The 18,089-nt window shown below is 40.9% G+C and overlaps 1 pseudogene; it reads right to left on the bottom strand.

Moving 5' to 3' along the window:
- Nucleotides 1-8,611: 8,611 nt before the first annotated feature.
- On the bottom strand, nt 8,612-8,964 carry LOC123599280 (annotated as a pseudogene).
- Between the last annotated feature and the right edge of the window lie 9,125 nt (nt 8,965-18,089).

The raw sequence follows: 18,089 nt of genomic DNA, 5'->3' as shown, positions 1-18,089 counted from the left end.
TCCAGATGTCATTCATTCATTCATGCATTCTCTTCTGCATTTTGATTGTCAACTTTTCCTCCTAAATGTTCATTGAGCACCTCTTATACGTCGAGTACTGCTCAGGCCCTCAAGGTATAGTGGTACATGACGGACAAGGCCCCTAATCTTGTGGAGTTTACATGGTGGTGGAGAGAGATAATAAAACCCTATGGAAGCAAAATCTCAGCATGTCCACTCAGATATTGCCATATACCTACATTATCTCATGAATTTAATTAAAAGGAAAAGACTTGGTAGGATTTTGACATGTGTGCAAGTAGTAACGGATTTCTGGGCCCTTTTAAAGTATGTTTCAGTTGGTAAAATTTCTGGAATCTGTTGACCTTCCAGGTGAACACTTAGGTGCCTTTGATTTGTTGTTGCTGTTGTTGTTGTTGTTGTTGTTGCTGTTGTTATGGTTTCTGAACAGACTCCCTCCACCTCCTCTCCTAATAGCTGTCTGCCGCTGGTTCAGGTGAAGGAGGGAACAAGGTATGACATTGTAAGAGTGCTCAGACTCTCCCTCCATGGGCCCGAATGAGGCTCCTGGGCATGTGACTGTAATCCACTTGGGTGTGACTGTGCTGTTGCTCCCCAGGAATGCCCTTCTTGGAGCAGTGGGAGCTCAGAATGTGGAATGGACTTGCCTTGCTCCCCCAGCTATATTTAAGCAATCTCTTCCTTTAGTGACACCCACATGTAGTCCTGTGAAAACAAAGTTCTTCAAATTACAGAATCAGGTGATCCTACATTGAGGCAGTTGGGCCAGTCAAAACTGCACTTGATGAATGAATAATTCGAGAGCTTCTTTATAAAAGTGACGGGTTTTTAAATGGCCACCATATGGGGGCAGGCAGGTGGCTGGCAAAGGTTTCTGTCCTGCTTTTGCTAGACAGGCTGCCCTCCAGCATGCTGTCAATGAAGGGCACTGATACAAAGTGATTCCTGAAGCCTCGTGCCAGGCTGTGTCTTGACAGAGGACACTCCTGCCTGAGCAGGCGGCAGGTGCTGGACCCGGCTAAGCCCTGAGCTCGCCCGCAGTTATGCTGTCAGCCTCTTTCAGCTCTAATGCTTCGTGACAACTGCCTACCTGGACTATGATAATGGCAGAAAACCTCTGCAAAATTGATGGGGAATTTCACACAGAAGAGTGGCTTCTCGTGTTATGTGAGGCAGAACACTCTGGTTCTCTTTGCCAGTGGGAGACAGAAGGTTAGGGTCAAGACCTGGGCAATGGTGTAGCTTTGAAAATCCAAATTTGCGGTTGACTCAACCTCCTCCCTGGCTCTGCGTGTCACATGCATTTGTTTTCTCTCGAATGCATGAGCCTCAGCTGTTCTCGAAAAAATGTTACCAAAAGATTATCCTTGAACTGGATTCCTCATGACATTAAGTAACATAGAAGGCTGACAGTAAATGTAAGGAGTCAATGCTTCCACTCTGGATCAAGGAGGATCAAATCCCGCATTGTCCTCGATTGTCTGGATTAAGCTGAATGTTTTGCGTGAATTATACAGCTGATTGAAGCTTATTCAGCGGTTCGTAGTCAGCCATTTATGCCTTGCAACTTAACACCCTTCTTCTGCACAGATCAAAAACACATTTTTATCTCAAAACTCTGCTGTCAGTTGGCTCATCGAATTTATTAAAACTAAAGTAATGGACTTCACTGTTTTGTTTCCTAGCCTGTAGGAGTGGGAAAGATACAGCTAACCTGAGAGACCTCGGAGAGCTAAGCGGTAATCAGAGAAGTAAAATAGACCCTACTTATTGGAAAATCAAATGACATAATGCATGTAAAGTGGGCATCAAGGTGCCTCTGTGAATGTTAGCGCTCGTTATTTATTATAATAAAAAAATTTAATTGTACTAGGATTTGGGGCATTTCTGTCATTGTTCAGATGCTGATAATTAATTCCTCTTCCTCTCATCTTTGTACCTATAGAGGTAGGAAAGGGGCAGAGGGCTGGTTGCCTTGTATCCGCATGTCTGTTAGACTGTTAGCAACTGTGTGAATGTGTGGGGCATGCTTACGGACAGGTGCCCTGGAAAATATACCTCCGCTGTGTCTCGAGAGTATACCAACCTTTAAAACACGTGAGACTTCAGGCTATTTCTGATATTAGATAATTGATAGAAAGACTGTGTGATTCTGCCCTAAAGTTGAAAACGGACTCTAACGAAAACATATGCCTGAATAAACATTTTAAACTGATACTTTCCACTTCTTTCCTCACCCTTCCTCTCGTTGGAAACTCTTGGCGTTCCGGAACTGTCGGTGCCACAGTCTGTGTCACGTCTAGCAGAGCATCATTTTCAAATAGGCAATGGTGAACCTGTTTTGATGGCAAAGATCATTTTAAAGGATTAAAAAAAATTCCATGACATCCCGGATATCAAAATTTCCTATGGTGTTCACAGCTTTAACTACCGATGTATACTTATTTTATCTTATTCTACTTTATATTATTTAACACTTTTGTCGCATTTACTCTATAGCAGGTACTATGCTAAACACTTTCCAAGTGAGTCAATGCTCATTTAATCTTCACAAACCTTTGCGAGGTGAGTACTATTATTAACTCCCTCTTACAGATGATAAAACTGAGGCGAAGAGAGAAAGAAACACACCCTAAGTCTGTGTTCTTAATCACCGCACCGCGTCTGTAGTCAGTGTTTCAGGACAGCCACACTGTATTTCAAAGAGTACATCAAGCTTTGAGGCTAATTTTTCCCATATGAATTTGGGTGTCTTGCAGGATATCTTACTAAACTTCAGAGGAGTTTTAATTTTGTAGTTTTCTCTTAAAAATTGGGCATTGCTCCTCACTGATTGTTTTAGCTTTGAGCATTTCAACTTTTTTGAAAGAAAAAAGAGGAAATGGCAGCCTTACACTACCCATAACCACCGTCTTACCCCTGGGACCCCCACACGATATACTCAGCTTGAAAAGAAACTCAGCCGCTCTAGATCTGGGATCCTTAAGAAGAAGGTCAGGACCTGGGGCCGAGGGGGTTGCAGGTGCAGGGCACTAATGTTTCCGGTGCCATGGGTGGCAGGGAACCTTGCTGCCGGGCCCTGGGAGGAGAAGGCAGACCCAGTGGCTGCTTCAGGAGGCCCCTGCTGTCAGCACAGAGGCCCTGCCGCCTGCTGGCACTTCCACGAGAGGCCTCCTGGAGGAGAAACTCCACTCTTATTTCCCACAGTCTGCCAGTCTCGCACTGCCCTGGCTCCAGAAGCCTGAGCCGCTTGCTACTCGCGGACCCACTCCATGACATGAGCTGGCAGAGCAGGCAAAGGGGTCTCACTGGAAGATGAGATACTGAGCTGCCATGCATGGGAGAAGATTTTAAGAAAGAAGAGAACTGAAACAACAACAACAAACAAAAAAGAAGGAGGATTGCTTTAGCAATGCTTTGGGAAATGCTAGAACCAGACAGCAGAACCAGAATTTTCAAATCCGAACAGTTCGCCAGTGGAAGGGAGAAAGAACCCATCCCACTGAAACAAAATGAGTGATCTGTAAGCTCACATGGAAGAACAATTTCGAGCAAATAGCAAAGAAAGTGGAAGAAATAAAACTTATGAGTGAGAAGGTGGGATAAGAAATAAGAAAGACAAATCCAGGAGCTCTAATAACCCTTCCTGAAGGAGAAAAAGTACGAAATGGAAAAGAAGCAGTTACAGGAGTGAGTGCACGGACACACCCGTGCGTGTGTGCATGCCCACGTGTATGTGTGTGAGTCCCTGCGCTGAACAAACACTTGAGTTTTCAGATTGAAATGGGTCATCAAGTCTCAAGAAGAATTAATATTAAAAATGCTCTCAAGGAAGCATGTAATTTCCCCCTACTTCCTCTGTATTATGATCTACTTTAGATGAGTAGACTGATAGAGGAGGGTTTTTTTGTTTCTTCGCAAAGAAAAAATCCAGTTAGTTCCAGTGTAAAGCACTTTTTCTCAAGGTGGGAATAATGACAATGACCAGAACAGATTCAATTCCTGCCTCAGAGCTTACAGTCCAGTGGGCTATACCAATAAGTATTAAAATGGTATGTTATATACCCATGATAGTAGAAACTTGGGGAGCTGTGAGCACACAGGTGAGGACCACCTAACTCAGATTGGATTGCTGTCTGCCCTGAGACCTGAGGAGGAACACAAGTTAGCCAGAAGTGGAGAAAGTGTTCCAGGAGAGGTGAGGGAGAGTGTGTTGCAAAAATTGGAAGAAATCTCGGTGGCAAGATTCAGGGAAAGGAGTTGGGGGCCGGGGAGGCAGAGACAGAAGAAGGAGAGAGTTAAACTGGTGCCAGATCAAGTATAAAGCGCTTTCTATGTTTTGGGCACCATTCTGGGTATTTAATCCTCATGATGGTCATATGATGTAGGTGCATCCCCATTTCTCAGATGAGGAAATTGAAGCAAGGAGAGGTTAACTAACTTGATCAAGTTTACCCAGCCAGTTAAATGGCGGAGCCAGGCAGTCTGGCTCGAGAGCCCACACCCTAAGAATGTTGACAAAGGAAGGATTTTATTTTTCAGTACTGGTTGACCTTAGGAACCGTATCTAGTGGTTTCAGACATAAGAAGATAGTCTTTGCTAAACCACCCTCGCACAGCCCCACTGCAGTAGCTGACACATAGGCCTGCCTGTCGCATCTGGGGACTTATCTGAGTGCTCTTAAACCATGGGTAAATGATCCCCAGGCTGTCTTTAAGATAATTAGAAACAAATGGAAAATAGTTCTCCTATATTATCAACAGCATATCAGCAAAACTTGTGTCTTAAAATGTGCATTCAATTTCTAATATTAAAAAACATAGTTAAAGCCATATGTTGGGTATTATCACGCATCTTTGTGAAATTAGTAGGAGACCCATTTGAATAACCATTTTGTTTAGATCAAACTTACTGGAGGACTTTTTTTAAGTCTTTCCTCCCTTTTCCTCTGACCCCTCTGCAAAGCCAAATATGAAAGAAAAACTCTGTGTGTATGTGAATGTGTGCATGTGTGTGCATATGTGTGTCCGCATATGTGGGTGCCTGCAGTAGGGATAGAGCATCAAAAAACAAAGCCATAGGTATGGGAGATTGTAGTTTGGAGAGATGGTTGAAAGGTGGGGACGCCAGAAACTGTTCAAGAAGAATATAGGTTGTTGGTAATTAACACATCGTGGACCCCAAAGAGCTCTTCCTTTTCCTTTATTTTCTTTTTCTTTCTTTAGCCTAGAACTTTGGTGGAGGGGAGTGCTGGTCTGTTTTGTCTAATCTTCTAGTTATTCCCCTTAAAGCCTAATGACCATATCATGTAGCTCTAGGAGAAAGCCTTTTAAAATCTCTGCCCAATCAATGCTTGGGAAACTTTAATCATTGTTGTTTTGCTAATTTCCCCATTTAAGGTCATCATACGTAAGTAAACACTGGGTAGACTGGATTTTCTGAAATGAGCAGTCCCTTGAAAGATATGCCTTCAATATTACCTTCTATTTCTAAGGAATGAGAATTATGAAAGGAGTTACACTGATATATTTGGGAATACAAAATGTTAAACAACTGTTTTATACCAACCAGTGAAACATCTAAATGTTGTGCAGACATGAATTCGTAGTGGGCCCTAATGAATGCTGGGAAGAAAATCCATCAATATCACCAACCAGAATGTTAGAAGGCAAGAGTCCTGTGGATTCCTGCAAATTAAAACAAAACAAAAAAATACATTTTGTAACAAATTAGTTGGTGTTCCATAGAAGACACAAGCAAAGAAGTAGATGACTTAAAAAAAAATTAAAGGATGAAAGCATATTTCTGATCATGGAAACTGAAGAGGGCCTTGTAAAACACAGAGTTTAGCCAAGGTAAGAAAAACAAAACTCAGGAGTAAACATGAAATCAGTTGATTTAGTCTGCCTTAAGTAAAATTGAACAACAACAGAATCTCTTGATTGTAGGAGCTGAATCAGCAAATAGAAGAAAAATCTCCCAAAGAATCAACCCTATATTTACAACCCACTTGAGGTTTTTCACTCTGACAGACTAGTCACTAAGTATAGACAGTCCTCCCACTCTTGGTTTGTACAACTTTAAATTTGTCTCTTTCTTTGGTCTGGGCCCCAGGATATATTCTAAGGTCAGACTGTGTCACCTTGTGCTTTTTAATTGATGCTTCATCTATAACAAAGAGGCTAACATTTTCCATGAGAAGTTTTCTCACGCAGAAATGTAGTGGAAACTCACCTCACTCTCATTGCCTAATAGGGGCAAACATAAAGAAGGCCGGTGGGACTAAAAGCCATTGAGTTTGATAAGTATGTATGGGAGATCTACTCATGTACAATATTTGGTTAGATGTGGCAAGATGAGCAAACCTATCCCTTACCTTCACAGCTGTGTACATACTAGTGGGAAGCTAAGACAGGTGAATATCCCGGTGTGAGACAAGCAGGGCTAGAAAAGAAACAGAGCTATTTTTTTTTTTTAAACCTAAGTATTGTTTGTGTTCAAAGCAGGAAGCAACAGCATTCCAGATGAGGCAGTTGGGGAGGGTGGCATTTTCCTTAGACTCTAGGAAAGGGAGAAGATTTTGAGAGGCAGGCAGTCTCAGAGGAGAAGAGCATGGGTAATGACTCCCATGGAGAAGGAAGCTGTTGGTAGTGCACCGTGATGGGGCCAGCCGTGGGGAGGGGGAGCACAGTGATGGTCTGGCAGGGAGGGGAGGCAGGATGCAGTGATGGGGCTGGAGAGGGTTGTGGAGAGGGGGAAGGGACCAGTGATGGGGATAGTGAGGAGGAAACAGGGGTGGGGCACAGTGACTGGGCCAGAAGGAGTTGGGGGGGCACAGTGATGGGGCTGGCGGGGCAAGGGAGCTAGAGCCAGTTGGTGGGTTGGAACTGTTGGTTCACAGCCTGAAATGCCTTGCAGAAGTAGTTGTAGTAGACATTCAAGAGCTAGCTGTAGAGAAGATAGAGCTAGAATGACTCTCTACCTTGGCTCAGAGAATACAGCTATGTCAAAGAGGCACAATATTAATAGCCAAAATGTGACTTAAACTGAATACCAAACTCTGCTTGTCCTCCAAAGTAAATAAAAAGGAGCTGATTCTTAATCACAGCCACCTCTCTCCCACTTTGGCTTTCCTTCTCCTCAAAGTCCTCATCTTCAAGCTTTTAGCACTTCCTATGATTCACCCCTATGCCAACTGTTTGGGTTTTATTCTCTTTCCTTCATTCTCTGTAGGCCTAGTTCTTTCCAAGCAGGCTGTTGTCATCTCTCTCCCAAGTCTCTTTCCTCTGGCCCCTCTGGCTTGTCAATCTTTGCTCATTTTGGGGTGGAAATTTAATCTAGTGGTAGGCCTTTTATGTTCTCAAGTCCAAAGGGCATGAATGACACCCTGAGATAGTGACAATGGAGAGAAAGGGACAGATCGAAGAGACCTTTAATGGCAGAACAAAAAATAGGATTTGGCAGCAGATAAGGTGAAGAGAAGCAGTCAAAAGCAGCATAAGGTTTCAGGTGAATGTTGAGTAGTTGCAGACGGACAGAGAACTCTGGGAGAGGAACTTTTGAGGGAAGATGACGATCATAGGCTCTGTGGTTGGCATATTAAACCTGAGGTTGGTTTAGAAGAATATTAAAAATGATAGAATTTCAAGAATTGTAAGCATTTGTCTAGTAAATGCTCAGATAGAAGTTTAATAGGTAAATTTTCACAAAGAGTCTGGGCATTTGGGTGGGCATGATTTTTATTTTATTTATTTATTTATTTTTTGAGAGAGAGAGAGAGAGAGAGCATGAGCAAACAGGGGAGGGGCAGAGGCAGAGGGAGAGAGAGAATCTCAAGCAGGCTCCATGCCCAGCATGGAGCTCATCATGGAGCCTGTCACGGGGCTCGATTACATGACCATGTGATCACAACCTGAGCCAAAATCAGGGGTCTGATGCTTAACCAACTGGGCCACGTAGGCACCCGTAGGTGGGCAAGATTTTAACACGTGTCGTTATGAGTAAAGATACTATGAAATAGCTGTCTGTGATATTTCAGCTTTATCCTACAGGCAATGAGAAGTCACTGTAAGTCTTTGAACTAAGAAGTAACTTGAAGACAATTTTTTTTTCATATGAGATAAAAAAGACCATTTGGAAGGAGGATAGATTGGAGTAAGGGAGAAATGCAAGGAGATTTTTGCAGTAATAAAAGGGTGAGGTAATGGTTTATGAATAAAAGGGGTTATGAAACTATGTTGGAAACTGTGGAGTGGAAAGGAAGAAACAAACAGAGATGTTTAAAGGAGGGAGTGTGCCAGTTAAGAGTGTGGTTCAGGGCTCCAGAAGATCTGGTTCAAGTTTTGCTTCTCAGATGCTTCTTCTTCACTGCGTGACCTTGGGCAAATATATGTTATTCAGTGCCTCTATAAGCCTCAGTTTCCTTACCTATACAATGAATATGAATAGTGCACCATCACATTAAATGGTTATAAGGATTAAAGAAAAAAAGTCACATAAAGTTCTTAGCACAATGTTATAAAACTAGTTAAGAATGCATTTTCTTTTTTGCTCATTAACGCATTGTATTTGCACATATGTATTATATCTCTAGAAAAAGAATCCCAATGTTTTTCCTCCTGTGTGTTTTTGTCTTACTTTTCCATGGTCTGTGATGCCAGCTGAGGGTGTCAGTACAATGAAACCAAACTGGCAGGACAGGAGCAGATTATTCTGCCATTTTTCTAGATCTTCGACTTGTTCATCCAATCTAGGACTGATCACTCCACACTTGTTTAACCTGCCTGTGAGGCTCACAACAATATTCCCAGCTTTGTGATCATCAATCACCATACTTCATCATCATAGTTAGAAACCGGACGATGGCCTAATAAGAAAGTGACATTACCTCTCTTTTCAGCATTGTTAATGCTCTTGAGAACATCTGCTAGGACATTCATGTGCACCACTATTGTGGCATGGAAAGATGGCAGAGAGAGCAAAGAATGCATGTTATTACTAAAAGTACAGTCCTTAGCAACAGCAGTGATTGTGAAGAGTGGAAGAATCAACGGGACCAGATGCCTAATTGAGTATGAGTAAAAGGAAAGGGGTCACTGATGACAGGTTTTGAACTTGGGTTACTGCAAGTGAGACCACAGAAGCCAGGAAGTCAAGAGGGGGAGCTGAAAATGACCAGGAGGCTGGTTTTTGCCATGTGGAATGGAGGAGGTGGCCCTGCCCTCTGGCACCAAGGAGGAGACAGCCCCACCTCCTGAGCCTGCCCTCTGGGCCTCTGAACTGCCTTTGGGGCATTCTTCCCTGTCTTGAACATGAACACATGTTCATTGTGGGATAGGTTTGTCACCCCATTTCCTGCCAGTAGAATCCCAGAAGTCTGACAGCCTTCTTTCATTTTGTCCTGACTTTGCCTCCTTCAGACCAGGCTGGCACTATTTCTACTGAGATGGGTGTTTAGATCCACAAGTCACATGCCTAATCTCTGTGGCAAATGGTTATCCAGTGGCACTCTTGGAGTTGTCTCCAGAGCATGCTGTCATGTTTTTACAACATGGATCGGCTGAGTATTTTCCAAATCTTCGAGTTCTGGTTCCTTTTTGCTTCTTCAATTTATCTCTCTCCTCTTGCATCTTCCTATAAGCAGCAAGGAGAAACCAAGCTGTGCCTTCAACACTTTGCTTAGAAATCTCTTCAACTAAATATCCAAGTTCATCACTTTTAAGTTGTACTTTCCATTCCAGGGATCACAATCCAGCCAAGTGCTCTGCCACTTTCTAGCAAGGACCGACTTTCCTCTAGTTTCTAATACCATGCTCCACGTTTCCACAGTGAGCATTCATCTTTCTTTCTTTCTCTTTCTTTCTTTCTTTCTTTCTTTCTTTCTTTCTTTCTTTCCTTTTCTTCTTTTTTTTTTTAATATTTATTTATTTTTGAAAGAGAGAGAGAGAGAGAGAGAGCGAGAGTGCACAAGCCAGGGAAGGGCAGAGAGAGAGAGAGAGAGAGAGAGAGACAGAGAATCCAAAGCAGTCTCCAGGCTCTGGGTTGTCAGCACAGAGCCCGATGCAGGGCTTGAACTCACGACTGTGAGATCATGTCCTGAGCTGAAGTTGGACTCTTAACCAACTGAACCACCCAGGTGCCCCAAGCATTCATGTTTCTAGCAACATTCTTTTCAAGGCCATTAAGGCATTTTTGTCTTCTGCACCTAAAAACTTTTTCAGCTTCTACTTATTACCCTATTCCAAAGTACTTCCATGCTTCTAGCTGTTTGTTACAGCAGCACCCCACTGCCCAATACAACAATCTATGTTCATTTGTTGGGACTGCTATAACAAAGTCCCACAAACAGCATGGCTTAAACAACACAAATTTATTGTGTCACAGTTCTGAGGTTGAGAAATGCAGGGTTGGCTCCTTCAGGGCTGTAAGGAAAGGGGTTGCTCCAAGCCTTTCTCTGTGGCCATAGGTCATCATGTTCTCTCTGTGAAGAACCATATTCTCTCTCTTCCCGCGGTATCCTCTCTATGTGACACCTCTCCTTGCATCCAAATTTCTCCTTTTTATATGGGCACCCATCAAATTGGATTAGGACCCACTCTAATGACATCATCTTAACTTCATTCATTCTGTTAAAACCCTATCTCCAAATAAGGTCTTATTCTGAGGTACTGGGGGTTAGGACTCTATCATCTTCTTTTGAGGGACACAATTCAACCCATAACAGTTAAATTGTGAGGGTTGATCAAGGGGTTTATAACCAAATTATACACTTGCGGATTTTCTAAATTAGTCTTGTGCTTTCAGAGGATTACGGTTTTTGACATTTCTTATCTGTTTTGATGAGAGTCTCCAACTCTAGGAGAAAGCAGGCAAAGAGATAACATTATGCCTTTTGTTGATGATAGTAGCTTCACAGGGAGGGTGAGGAGAGGAGAGCAACAAAATGGTAAAACTGATTCATTTTCCAGCCTTGCCATATATGGGTCTTCTGGCTCCTAACAAAATGAACTTCCTGTGATGAACTGATTTTCCATTTTAGTGTTTTCTCTGCCAGAGTAGAAGCCCCTTCTGCATGAAGCTCTTAAGGACATATAGAATTTATATCTCTTAATAGAATTTAATCACAAGGCTGTCTGGGGATTTGCTTCAGATTCTTTCATGTGCAAAAGTCATCATTTTTAATGGCTATTTTAGAGTTTATGTTGGAGACAACTTTATAGAAACGCAAAATATGCTCTGTACGGTAGAACAGCAACTGAGTGCTATATCATTTTAAAGAAGAATTCTAATCTATTAGAAAACTCCTGAAATCCAGTGTGTTTGTGCTCTTGTAATGATAGCAGAAATATTAACTTATGAGGCATTTTCCCCTCACACCATTATATTATAAACCATGAACCCAAATACTCAAGGTTTCTGTATGATACCAATTTAATTGTCGTTCCTTTATTTTTGACCCTCCTTCGGGTCCCCTTTCATTTTATTTTTTACTGTTCTATTTACTTCCTGTTCTATGCAAAAATGAGGCACTTGACCAGAAATATTCAAATCTATGCGCATGCACGCGGGAAAGAGTCTGCTTATTATCTATGAAATCTGGATCAGACGCTTCCTGATTGTCTGCAACATTTTGTCAGACTCTCCGTGAGTCCTGTCATCTGGCACAGATTCTTTCCTTCATGGAAGGCCTTCCCAAGCCTGTGTCTGGTTTGTCAGCTCCCATCTTCTGACTGACAGAGCCGACTTACTCTGCATTGATCGTCACCCCCTTTGCCATGCCAAGGAAACAGATGGAATGAAAGGAATAGGAATCAATAAGATTAAAAAAGTTTAATTTCCTTGGTCTCCCCACAGTATGCCACCTTCATTCCAAAGCAAGAGTTTCAAAGGAATGTAATACATCTCCTTTAAAGAAAACTAGGGGTGTAGAAGCCTCTTGATTGCTTTGGAGTTTGCTCTGCCACAGCTTGACTGTTTTCTTCTTTTTCTCTTTTCTTTCTTTATAATTACAATATTTCTTCTGTATATAATTTTCCTTCATATTCACTTTTGTTTTGACTGCATGCTAGTTATTAAAGATGAGAAATATGAAAGAGCCAAAAATCTATGTATGACTATATCTACTTAGGTTGTGAAGCACAGACTCTGAAGTCAAACAATCCATGTTCAAATCACAGCTCCATTATCTGCAGGCTCTGTGATCTTTGGCAATTGGTTGAGCCTCGTTGAGCCTCAGTTTCCTTGTCTTTGAGAACAGCAGTCTTACTGTGTTGTCGTAGGTTTTGGGAGGAAGCACATGGAGCACCTCGAACAGATCGAACAGATCGTGATACTCTGTTGGCATCCGCTAAGGGTAGCCATTTATTGCTATGTTTCAGTGGACAGCTAAAACATAAAGGCAGATGTAGAAAACAAGGAATATGTAATATGGAACAACTTCAAAAAGATGGTCTTGAGATTTGGTACCTTTTCGATTGGAACAGATAATATACTTTTTTGGCACAGATGAAGAGACTGATAGTAAAGTTTGAGGCACATGCTAGAAAATCTTCATAACTTTTAATGGCCACTGGGGTTTCATGCGTGGAAATAGTTGCCTAACGTGTTACTCAATTTATAACCACATATAAGCCCAATGCTTCTGGGGGGACGTAAGCAAGAAAATATCTAACCACACACAAAATGCCAGTTGACTGATACCCTTGTTATAAAACTCTGCAGAATCATGTTATAACTACCTTTGTTGGGATATTTGGTTCACTAATAGTAGCTGAAATGATAGAGAAGACAAGGATAAGCTTTGTCAGAGATGAATGAAGCCAGACACTAAAGTGATAAGGACAGATTTTATTTTATTTTATTTTATTATTTTTTTATTTTTATTTTTTTAATATATGAAATTTATTGTCAAATTGGTTTCCATACAACACCTAGTGCTTATCCCAAAAGGTGCCCTCCTCAATACCCATCACCCACCCTCCCCTCCCTCCCTCCCACCCCCCATCAACCCTCAGTTTGTTCTCAGTTTTTAACAGTCTCTTATGCTTTGGCTCTCTCCCACTCTAACCTCTTTTTTTTTTTTTTCCTTCCCCTCCCCCATGGGTTTCTGTTAAGTTTCTCAGGATCCACATAAGAGTGAAAACATATGGTATCTGTCTTTCTCTGTATGGCTTATTTCACTTAGCATCACACTCTCCAGTTCCATCCACGTTGCTACAAAGGGCCGTATTTCGTTCTTTCTCATTGCCATGTAGTATTCCATTGTGTATATAAACCACAATTTCTTTATCCATTCATCAGTTGATGGACATTTAGGCTCTTTCCATAATTTGGCTATTGTTGAGAGTGCTGCTATAAACATTGGGGTACAAGTGCCCCTATGCATCAGTACTCCTGTATCCCTTGGGTAAATTCCTAGCAGTGCTATTGCTGGGTCATAGGGTAGGTCTATTTTTAATTTTCTGAGGAACCTCCACACTGTTTTCCAGAGTGGCTGCACCAATTTGCATTCCCACCAACAGTTCAAGAGGGTTCCCGTTTCTCCACATCCTCTCCAGAATCTATAGTCTCCTGATTTGTTCATTTTGGCCACTCTGGCGTGAGGTGATATCTGAGTGTGGTTTTGATTTGTATTTCCCTGATAAGGAGCGATGTTGAGCATCTTTTCATGTACCTGTTGGCCATCTGGATGTCTTCTTTAGAGAAGTGTCTATTCATGTTTTCTGCCCATTTCTTCACTGGGTTATTTGTTTTCCGGGTGTGGAGTTTGGTGAGCTCTTTATAGATTTTGGATACTAGCCCTTTGTCAGATATGTCATTTGCAAATATCTTTTCCCATTCCGTTGGTTGCCTTTTAGTTTTGTTGGTTGTTTCCTTTGCTGTGCAGAAGTTTTTATCTTCATAAGGTCCCAGTAATTCACTTTTGCTTTTAATTCCCTTGCCTTTGGGGATGTGTTGAGTAAGAGATTGCTACGGCCGAGGTCAGAGAGGTCTTTTCCTGCTTTCTCCTCTAGGGTTTGGATGGTTTCCAGTCTCACATTCAAGTCCTTTATCCATTTTGAGTTTATTTTTGTGAATTGAGTTTATTTTTGTGAGAAAGTGGTCTAGTTTCAACCTTCTGCATGTTGCTGTCCAGTTCTCCCAGCACCATTTGTTAAAGAGACTGTCTTTTTTCCATTGGATGTTATTTCCTGCTTTGTCAAAGATGAGTTGGCCATACGTTTGTGGGTCTAGTTCTGGGGTTTCTATTCTATTCCATTGGTCTATGTGTCTGTTTTTGTGCCAATACCATGCTGTCTTGATGATGACAGCTTTGTAGTAGAGGCTAAAGTCTGGGATTGTGATGCCTCCTGCTTTGGTCTTCTTCTTCAAAATTACTTTGGCTATTCGGGGCCTTTTGTGGTTCCATATGAATTTTAGGATTGCTTGTTCTAGTTTCGAGAAGAATGCTGGTGCAATTTTGATTGGGATTGCATTGAATGTGTAGATAGCTTTGGGTAGTGTTGACATTTTGACAATATTTATTCTTCCAATCCATGAGCAGGGAATGTCTTTCCATTTCTTTATATCTTCTTCAATTACCTTCATAAGCTTTCTATAGTTTTCAGCATACAGATCTTTTACATCTTTGGTTAGATTTATTCCTAGGTATTTTATGCTTCTTGGTGCAATTGTGAATGGGATCAGTTTCTTTATTTGTCTTTCTGTTGCTTCATTGTTAGTGTATAAGAATGCAACTGACTTCTGTACATTGATTTTGTATCCTGCAACTTTGCTGAATTCATGTATCAGTTCTAGCAGACTTTTGGTGGAGTCTATTGGATTTTCCATGTATAATATCATGTCATCTGCAAAAAGTGAAAGCTTAACTTCATCTTTGCCAATTTTGATGCCTTTGATTTCCTTTTGTTGTCTGATTGCTGATGCTAGAACTTCCAACACTATGTTAAACAACATCGGTGAGAGTGGGCATCCCTGTCGTGTTCCTGATCTCAGGGGAAAAGCTCTCAGTTTTTCCCCATTGAGGATGATGTTAGCTGTGGGCTTTTCATAAATGGCTTTTATGATCTTTAAGTATGTTCCTTCTATCGCGACTTTCTCAAGGGTTTTTATTAAGAAAGGGTGCTGAATTTTGTCAAAGGCCTTTTCTGCATCGATTGACAGCATCATATGGTTCTTATCTTTTCTTTTATTAATGTGATGTATCTCGTTGATTGATTTGCTAATGTTGAACCAGCCCTGCATCCCAGGAATCAATCCCACTTGATCATGGTGAATAATTCTTTTTATATGCTGTTGAATTCGATTTGCTAGTATCTTATTGAGAATTTTTGCATCCATATTCATCAGGGATATTGGCCTGTAGTTCTCTTTTCTTACTGGGTCTCTGTCTGGTTTAGGAATCAAAGTAATACTGGCTTCATAGAATGAGTCTGGAAGTTTTCCTTCCCTTTCTATTTCTTGGAATAGCTTGAGAAGGATAGGTATTATCTCTGCTTTAAACGTCTGGTAGAACTCCCCTGGGAAGCCATCTGGTCCTGGACTCTTATTTGTTGGGAGATTTTTGATAACCGATTCAATTTCTTCGCTGGTTATGGGTCTGTTCAAGCTTTCTATTTCCTCCTGATTGAGTTTTGGAAGAGTGTGGGTGTTTAGGAACTTGTCCATTTCTTCCAGGTTGTCCAATTTGTTGGCATATAATTTTTCATAGTATTCCCTGATAATTGTTTGTATCTCTGAGGGATTGGTTGTAATAATTCCATTTTCATTCATGATTTTATCTATTTGGGTCATCTCCCTTTTCTTTTTGAGAAGCCTGGCTAGAGGTTTGTCAACTTTGTTTATTTTTTCAAAAAACCAACTCTTGGTTTCATTGATCTGCTGTATTGTTTTTTTAGATTCTATATTGTTTATTTCTGCTCTGATCTTTATTATTTCTCTTCTTCTTCTGGCTTTGGGGTGTCTTTGCTGTTCTGCTTCTGTTTCCTTTAGGTGTGCTGTTAGATTTTGTATTTGGGATTTTTCTTGTTTCTTGAGATAGGCCTGGATTGCAATGTATTTTCCTCTCAGGACTGCCTTCGCTGCATCCCAAAGCGTTTGGATTGTTGTATTTTCATTTTCATTTGTTTCCATATATTTTTAAATTTCTTCTCTAATTGCCTGGTTGACCCATTCATTCTTTAGTAGGGTGTTCTTTAACCTCCATGCTTTTGGAGGTTTTCCTGATAAGGGCAGATTTTAAATAGAAATATATTATTGCAAGAGGGGAGAGGCCCAGTGTGAACTGAACTCAACTTCATTTGTACAGGGTTGACCTGGCATTTTAAAGAGAATGAGGGAGTAGGAAGGGGATGAGTGGGGGCTCAGTAGAGTAGGGGAAGTAAAAAATTACAAAGAATTGGTTAGTGTAAATGCTGATTTGGCCAGTTGTGTCTGTTAGCTGGCAATTATCAAAGTTGGGATTCTATCCTCCTACAGAGGTGAGATACACAGGCCCTATATGTCCCAATGATTACATTTTATTTTTTATTTTATTTTTTAAAAATTATAATGTGTATTTTATTATTATTATTATTATTATTATTATTATAATCTAATAGTTTATTTATTTTTTATAATTTACATCCAAGTTAGTTAGCATATGGTGCAACAATGCTTTCAGGAGTAGATTCCTTAAGCCCTTTACCCATTTAGCCCATCCCCCCTCCCACAACCCCTTCAGCAACCCTCTGTTTGTTCTCCATATTTAAGAGTCTCTTATGTTTTTGTCCCCCTCCCTGTTTTTATATTATTTTGCTTCCCTTCCCTTATGTTCATCTGTTTTGTATCTTAAAGTCCTCATATGAGTGAAGTCATATGATTTTTGTCTTTCTTATTTAGCATGATACTTAGCATGATACCCTCTAGTTCCATCCATGTAGTTGCAAATGGCAAGATTTCATTCTTTTTGATTGCCAAGTAATACTCCCTTGTGTATATATATACCACATCATCTTTATCCATTCATCCATTGATGGACATTTGGGCTCTTGCCATACTTTGGCTATTGTTGATAGTGCTGCTATAAATATTGGGGTACATGTGCCCCTTCAAAACAGCACACCTGTATCCCTTGGATAACTACCTAGTAGTGCAATTGCTGGGTCGTAGGGTAGTTCTATTTTTAATTTTTTGAGGAACCTCCATACTGTTTTCCAGAGTGACTGCACCAGCTTGCATTCCCACTAGCAGTGCAGGAGGGTTCCCCTTTCTCCACATCCTCACCAACATCTGTTGTTACCTGAGTTGTTAATGTTAGCCATTCTGACTGGTGTGAGGTGGTATCTCATTGTAGTTTTGATTTGTATTTCCCTGATGATCAGTGATGTTGAGCATTTTTTCATGTGTCAGTTGGCCATCTGGATGTCTTCTTTGGAGAAGTGTCTATTCATGTCTTTTGCCAATTTCTTCACTGGGTTATTTGTTTTTTGAGTATTGAGTTTGATAAGTTGTCTATAGATTTTGGACACTAACCCTTTATCTGATATGTCGTTTGCAAATATCTTCTCCCATTCCAAGGGTTGCCTTTTAGTTTTTCTGATTGTTTCCTTTGCTGTGCTGATGATTACATTTTAAAGGAATGGATTTGAGAAGGTGTTTGAGAAAGACATTCCTAAGTTTCAGGAGATACCACCCATACATCTCAAAGAGACAGAGGGAGGATTTACAATTGGAAGCCCTGTTAGTATATGCTCTTAGAAAAATGGTCCAGGGTTTATCATCAAGTGTTGGCTTGAATAGTAAATGGCATGAAACTTGCCCTTATAGAACTTGTAGTCTAATGTCATCTCATACCTGTTAGAATGACTACTATAAAAGAGACAAGAAATAACAAGTGTGGAGAAGAGGAAACCCTAGGCACTGTTGGTGGGAATATAAATTGATGCAGCCCCTATGGAAAACAGCATGGAGTTTCCTCAAAAAATTAAAAGTAGAACTATCATATGACTCAGGAATTCCATTTCAGGGTACACATCTAAAGAAAACACAAACACTAACCCAAAAATGTACATGTACCCTCATGTTCATT

The sequence above is a fragment of the Leopardus geoffroyi genome, chromosome C1 (genome assembly GCF_018350155.1).
Source record: "Leopardus geoffroyi isolate Oge1 chromosome C1, O.geoffroyi_Oge1_pat1.0, whole genome shotgun sequence".
Classification (NCBI taxonomy): Eukaryota; Metazoa; Chordata; class Mammalia; order Carnivora; family Felidae; genus Leopardus; species Leopardus geoffroyi.
Note: the sequence above shows the minus strand (reverse complement) of the source record. Positions and strands in the feature narration are given on the sequence as shown.